The sequence below is a fragment of the Oncorhynchus kisutch genome, linkage group LG14 (genome assembly GCF_002021735.2).
Source record: "Oncorhynchus kisutch isolate 150728-3 linkage group LG14, Okis_V2, whole genome shotgun sequence".
Taxonomy (NCBI): Eukaryota; Metazoa; Chordata; class Actinopteri; order Salmoniformes; family Salmonidae; genus Oncorhynchus; species Oncorhynchus kisutch.
The window spans coordinates 52111705-52118195 of record NC_034187.2 but is presented as its reverse complement, the minus strand read 5'-3'; positions in this window follow the sequence as shown (position 1 = coordinate 52118195).

Below are 6491 nucleotides of genomic sequence, written 5' to 3'. Positions count from 1 at the left end.
ATATATTAAGAAAAATGAGGTGGGCTGTTCCACTTTTTAAAAAGTGGCACTTTTAAAAAAGTGGAACAGGCTCCTAACCAACTGTGCTATTTTGTGTGTTTTTTCTCTCGCCTTGTTTGTAACTTGTACATAATGTTGCTGCTACCATCTCTTATGACCGAAAAGAGCTTCTGGATATCAGAACAGCAATTACTCACCACAAACTGGACAAACACTTTTTCTTTAATGAGTCTGACGTGAAGGATATACTGCTTCTCCGAGACCAGGCCCAAATCCCTGTAATTTGCGTGAAAAAAATACAGAAATACAGGGGTGCCTTGTGAGAATTTGTTGGCGAGTGGGTAACCCGCCTCTACCATCCGTTCTTTTGGCCAATGTGCAATCACTGAAAAATAAACAGGATGATCTCCGCTCAAGACTATCCTACCAACACAACATTCAAAACTGTAATATCTTATGTTTCACCGAGTCGTGGCTGAACGATGATACGGATAATATACAGTTGGCTGGGTTTTCCATGCGTTGGCAGGACAGAACAGCTACGTCTGGTAGGACGAGGGGTGGTGGTGTGTCTATTTGTCAATAACAGCTGGTGCGCAATGTGTAATATTAAAGAGGTTTTGAGTTATTGCTCATCTGAGGTAGAGTACCTCATGATAAACTGTAGACCACACTATCTATGAAGAGAGTTTTCATCTATATTTTTCGTAGCCGTCTATTTACCACTACAAACTGATGCTGGCACTAAGACCGCACTCAACGAGCTGTATAAGGCCATAAAATCAAATTTGATTGGTCACAAACATATTTAGCAGATTATATTGTGGGTGTAGGGAAATGCTTGTGTTCCTAGCTGCAACCGTGCAGTAGTACCTAACAATTCACAGAAATTCACAAATCTAAAAGTAAAAGAACGAAATTAAGAAATATATAAATATTAGCAATATCGGAGAGGCATTGACTAAAATACAGTAGAATAGAACACAGTATATACATATGAGATGAGTAAAGCAGTATGTAAACATTATTAAAGTGACTAGTGTTCAATTATTAAAGTGGCCAGTGATTCCCAGTTTATTTGTATATAGGGCAGCAGCCTCTATGGTGCAGGATTGTGTAACTGGGTGGAAGCCGGCTAGTGATGGCTATTTAACAGTCTGATGGCCTTGAAATAGAAGCTGTTTTTCAGATCTCGTCATAGTTTTGATGCACCTGTACTGACCTTCCGGGTGAACGGGCTGTGGCTCGGGTGGTTGATGTCCTTGATTATCTTTTTGGCCTTCCTGTGACATTGGGTGCTGTAGGTGTCCTTGAGGGCAGGTAGTTTGCCTCCGGTGATGCGTTGGGCAGACCGCACCACCCTCTGGAGAGCCCTGTGGTTGCGGGCATTGCAGTTGCCGTGCCAGGCGGTGATACAGAATGCTCTCAATTGTGCATCTATAAAAGTTTGTGAGCGTTTTAGGGGCCAAGCCAAATTTCTTCAGCCTGCTGAGGTTGAACAGGCGCTATTGCACCTTCTTCACCACACTGTCTGTGTGGGTGGACCATTTCAGATCGTCAGTGACGACTAATCAAAATGGTGTCGACAGATAGGGCTGCGGTGCTTCTAGCTTAGGAAACTTTGCAGTATTTTATTTTGTGTTATTACATACAGCTGGGAAAAACTATTGGATATCAGAGCGACGCTAACTCACCAGCATTATGACCAGGAATATGACTCTCCCGAATTGGATCTTTTGTTTGTACCCCCCAGGGCAATTGAACTGATTCCAGAGGCTGATCCAAAACACCGCCAGCGGAGGAGAGGTACTCTGAGTGGTCTTCTAGTCTGACTTAGGATGCGCGCACACCACCCACCACTTCTGAGTATATTACTCGCTAATGTTCAGTCTCTGGATAATAAAGTTGACGAGCTCTGGGCTAGTACTTCCTTCCAGAGAGACATCAGAAATTGTAACATATTCTGTTTCACGGGAAACATGGCTCTCGGGATATACAGTCTGAGTCCGTCCAGCCAGTTGGGTTCTCAGTTCATCGCACAGACAGAAATAAAAATATCTCCCCAGGATGACAAGGGCAGAGGTGTATGTTTCATGATTAACGTTTCATGGTGTGATTGGGATAACATACAGGAACTCAAGTTCTTTTGTTTACCCAACCTAGAATACATCACTATCAAATGCTGACTGTATTACCTCCCAAGAGAACTCTCTTCGGTCACAGCCGTGTATATTCTCCCTCAAGCCGATACCATGATGGCCCTCAAATAACTTCACTGGACTTTATGCAAACTGGAAGCCACATATCCTGAGGCCGCATTTATTGTAGCTGGGGATTTTAACTTCTTATGGCTGGGGGCAGTATTGAGTAGCTTGGATGAATAAGGTGCCCAGAGTAAACTGCCTGCTACTCAGTCCCAGTTGCTAATATATGCAATATATGTATATTATGCATATTAACACACTGAAGTTTCTAAAACTGTTTGAATGATGTCTGTGAGTATAACAGAACTCATATGGCAGGCAAAAACCTGAGAAAAAATCCAACCAGGAAGTGGGAAATCTGAGGTTGGTCGTTTTTCAACTCATTACCTATTGAAGATACAGTGGGATATTGGTCATGTTGCACTTCCTAAGGCTTCCACTAGATGTCAACAGTCTTTAGAACCTTGTTTGATGCTTCTACTGTGAAGTGGAGCCGAATGAGAGGGGAATGAGTCAGAGGTTTGCCAGAATGCCTTGAGCTCGTGACGCTCATTCACGTGAGAGCAAGCTCTATTCCATCGCAATTCTACAAAGGAATTCTCCAGATGGAACATTATTGAAGATTTATGTTAAAAACATCCTAAAGATGGATTCTATACATCGTTTGACATGTTTCTACAGACTGTAAAGGAACTTTTGACATTTCGTCTGCTCCTAGTGAACGCGCTTTGTGAGTTTGGATTTGTTTACAAAACGCACTTACAAAAGTAGCTATTTGATCATAAATGATGGACATTATTGAACAAAACAAACATTTATTGTGGAACTGGGATTCCTGGGAGTGCATTCTGATGAAGATCATCAAAGGTAAGTGAGTATTTATGTTATTTCTGACTTCTGTTGACTGCACAATATGACAGATATCTTTTTGGCTTGTTTGGGCTCTGAGCGCCGTACTCAGATTATTGCATGGTTTGCTTTTTCCATAAAGCTTTTTTGAAATCTGACACAGTGGTTGCATTAAGGAGAAGTGTATCTACACTGTTTAACACTTGTATTTTCATCAACATTTATTATGAGTATTTCTGTAAATTGTGGCTCTCTGCAAAATTACCGGATGTTTTTCGAACTACTGAACATAACGCGTGAATGTATACAGAGTTTTTTTTATATAAATATGAACTTTATCGAACAAAACATACATGTATTGTGTAACACGAAGTCCTATGAGTGACATCTGATGAAGATCATCAAAGGTTAGTGATTAATTCTATCTCTATTTCTGATTTTTGTGACTCCTCTCTTTGGCTGGAAAAATGGCTGTTTTTCTGTGACTTGGCTCTGACCTAACATAATCGTTTGTGGTGCTTTTGCCGTAAAGCCTATTTGAAATCGGACACTGTGGTGGGATTAACAAGTGTATCTTTAAAATGGTGTGAAATACATCTATGTTTGAGGAATTTTAATTATGGGATTTCTGTTGTTTTGAATTTGGCGCCCTGCACTTTCACTGGCTGTTGTCATATATCGATCTAGCGGGATCTCAGCCCTAAGAAGTTTAACAAAGCAAATTTGGAAAATCTCTACCGAAGTTCTATCAACACATTGACTGTATTACTCTCGCTGCTAAAAGACTCAATTTTGCTCCTCCCTTCCTATAGGCAGAAACTCAAACAGGAAGTACCCGTGCTAAGGACTATTCAACACTGGTCTGACCAATCGGAATCCACGCTTCTAGATTTTTTAAATCACGCGGACTGGGATATGATCCGGTTGCCACCGAGAATAATATAGATGAATAAACTGAGTGACTGAGTTTATCCGTGAGTGTATAGATGTTGTACCCATTGTGACTATTAAACCCTACACTAACCAGAAACCGTGGATAGACGGTAGCATTCGTGCAAAACTGAAAGCGCAAAACATCACATTTAAGGTGACTGGGAATATGGCAGAATACAAAAAGTATAGTCAATAATCAATACAGGACTAAGATTGAATCCTACTACACAGGCTCTGACACTCATCATATTTTAATGTTTTATTTGATTTAACCTTTATTGAACTAGGCAAGTCAGTTAAGAACAAATTCTCATTTACAATGATGGCCTACCAAAAGGCAATATAGGACAAAATACACATCACAAGAGAGACAACACTACATAAAGAAAGACCTAAGACAACAACATAGCAAGGCAGCAACACATAACACAGCATGGTAGCAACATAACATAAGAACATGGTAGCGGCACAAAACATGGTACAAAAATGATTGGCCACAGACAACAGCACAAAGGGCAAGAAGGTAGAGACAGCAATACATCACATAAAACAGCCACAACTGTCAGTAAGAGTGTCCATGATTGAGTCTTTGAATGAAGAGATTGCCAGTTGGCAGGATTTGCAAACTGTTACGAACTACAAAGGGAAACCAAGCCGCGAGCTTACCAGACGAGCTAAATGCCTTTTATGCTCGCTTCGAGGCAAGAAACACTGAAGCATGCATGAGAGCACCAGCTGTTTCGGACATCTCTGTGATGACGCTCTCCGTAGCTGATGTGAGCAAGACCTTTAAACAGGTCAAGATTCACAAAGCCGCAGGGCCAGACGGTTTACCAGGACATGTACTCAGAGCATGCGCTGAACATCTGGCAAGTGTCTTCACCAACATATCTGTAATACTAACATGTTTCAAGCAGACCACCATAGTCCCTGTGCTCAAGAACACTACCGACCCGTAGCACTCACATCTGTAGCCATGAAGTGCTTTGAAAGGCTGGTCATGGCTCACATCAACACCATTATCCCAGAAACCCTAGACCCACTCCAATTTGCATACCGCCCAAACAGATCCACACTGCCCTTTCACACCTGGACAAAGGGAACATCTATGTGAGAATGTTATTCATTGACTACAGCTCAGTGTTCATCACCACAGTGCCCTTAAAGCTCATCACTAAGCTAAGGACCCTGGGACTAAACACCTCCTTCTGCAACTGGATCCTGGACTTTCTGACGGGCAGCCCCCAGGTGGTAAGGGTAGGTAACAACACATCCGCCATGCTGATCCTCAACACGGTGGCCCCTCAGCGGTGCGTGCTCAGGCCATTCCTGCACAGCCAGGCACGACTCCAACACCATCAGTAGGTTTGCCGATGACACAACAGTTGTAGGCCTAAACACCGACAATGATGAGACAGCATATTGGGAGGAGGTCAGAGACCTGACTGTGTGTTGCCAGGACAACAACCTCTCCCTCAATGTGATCAAGACTACACAGATGATTGTGGACTACAGGAAAAGGAGGACCAAGCACACCCCCATTCTCATCGACGGGGCTGTAGTGGAGGTTGAGAGCTTCAAGTTCTTTGGTGTCCACATCACCAACAAACTAACACGGTCCAAGCACACCAATACAGTCGTGAAGAGGCCACAACAAAACCTATTCCCCCTCAGGAGACTGAAAAGATTTGGCATGGGTCCTCAGCTGCACCATCGAGAGCACTGGTTGCATCACTACCCGTGTAACGGATGTGAAACGGCTAGCTTAGTTAGCGGTGCGCGCTAAATAGCGTTTCAATCGGTAACGTCACTTGCTCTGCAAGGGCCGCGGCTTTTGTGGAGCGATGGGTAACGATGCTCCGTGGGTGTCAGTTGTTGATGTGTGCAGAGTCCCTGGTTCGCGCCCGGGTATGGGCGAGGGAACGGTCTAAAGTTATACTGTTACACCTGGTATGGCAAGTGCTCGGCCACATCACTGGGGCCAAGCTTCCTGCCATCCAGAACTTCTATACCAGGCGGTGTCAGAGGAAGGCCCTAAACATTGTCAAAGACTGCAGTCACCCTAGCCATAGACTGCGGTACTGGAGCACCAAGTCTAGGTCCAAGAGGCTTCTAAACAGCTTCTACCCCCAAGCCACCCATAAGACCACTGAACATCTAATCAAATGTCTACCCAGACTATTGTATTTGCATTGCCACCTTCTACTCTACACTACCGCTACTCTTTTTATTATCTATGCATGAGTCACTTTAATAACTCTACCCACATGTATTACCTCAACTAACCGGTGCCCCCGCACATTACAGGCTCGTAGGTAAGCATTTCACTCCAAGGTCAAAACCTGTTGTATTTCGGCGCATGTGACAAATATAATGTGATTTGTTGACGTAGTTGGATCCTTCATTTTGTTTATACTGACGTTACACAATAGAACATGTAAGAACAGTCAGCCCTTGAATGCCAGCTAACGTTAACTTGCAGAGTTGAAACAAGCTAGCTAGCTA